This window comes from Mauremys reevesii, linkage group 12 (assembly GCF_016161935.1).
Source record: "Mauremys reevesii isolate NIE-2019 linkage group 12, ASM1616193v1, whole genome shotgun sequence".
Lineage (NCBI taxonomy): Eukaryota > Metazoa > Chordata > Testudines > Geoemydidae > Mauremys > Mauremys reevesii.
Window position 1 is genome coordinate 39,413,829 of NC_052634.1, and position 1,444 is coordinate 39,415,272.

The following is a 1,444-nucleotide window of genomic DNA, read 5'->3' on the forward strand; positions in this document are numbered from 1 at the left end:
AAATGATGAGGTGTAAATTAGCTGTTTCCACTCAAGAGAGAGATCTTGGAGTCATGGATAGTTCTCTGAAAACATCCACGCAATGTGCAGCGGCAGTCAAAAAGCGAATGGAATGTTGGGAATCATTAAGCAAGGGATAGAAAAGACAGAAAATATCATATTGCCTGTATACAAATCTATGGTACGCCCACATCTCGAATACGGCTGTAGGAGCTGGATTTTATAATGTACTGGGAGAATTTAATGTACGATTTGATTTCATCCTGTCAGCCACCCCGTTTGAATAGCAGAAAGGAATGACAGACCAGAACAATCCTTCTGACTGATTATGGTCACCTTTTGTTTTAGGATAAGTTACACTGTCTACTATGGTTTCCTCTATGTATTACAAATTAGGCACTCTAGTTAAATCTACATGTCTTTGTTTTAAGGTTTAGTAAGTAAGAGACAGGATTCACTATTGTGTCTATGTTAAGTAGATTAGAGAAACATTGAAGGCAAGGTTTCATTTGCAATGCTTTTTTGCTCGATATAAAACACTACTGTTTGTATTCGCAGTGGGTTTGTGTGAATGAGGATGTATGCATCAGGAAAAGAGAAGGTGTGAAGACCATTGTTATAGCCAGAGTCAAGGAAGAAAGAGTCAAGAGACTTAAAGGACATCAAAGAATCATCAATGTGCATCCATAACGAAGGGCAGATTGATGACCCTGAGGTAAAGGCTGGCACCCCTGAGGACAATTGATTAAATCAGAACAAAGGTCAGGCTGACCCTCTCGGAGGTGCAGTGGAATGTTTACACCAGTTAAGAAGTAACCGATCACAAACAGATACAGCAAAATCCATAGACTTCAACAAAGGAAAAAAACCTATAAGAACCAGGGTGCTTGGCCATGGGAGTTTGGGTTCATCTTGCCACACTCCCGGAGCATTGGATTGCGACCAAGAAGAGCCCAGCCCCACACTCGTGCTCAATCTAACTGGCCATTAGAAGCTACAACAGACTGGTAACTATGAACATCACTGGCAGAGAGACAGAGAGAGAGAGAGATGCTAACTGTTATATTCTCAATAAATGCTGTATATTTACCTTCCTCTATAAAGATCCTGTGTGCTTTGTAGGAGCATAACACTGCATGCAGATGTGGTTGCCCCATCTCAAAGAAGTTTACTTATGCAAACAGGAGATATTTGACACTGTGCGATACTGTTCCTGTGTTCTGCAGTGGGGGGGGGGGTCTGTGGCAGTGTGTGGGTCACTGGCATATTGGGGTGATGCAGAGACAGGACAGAGCAGAGATGGCATTGTGGGGCTGGCGTGAACCTTAACTCTTCATTTCCCCTTCCAAGAACTGAGGGGACAGCAATCCTTACCCAGCGAAGTCACATTCTCATAGTTCTCCTGCATGACGTCTCTGTAGAGGGCTCTCTGAGCAGGGTCCAG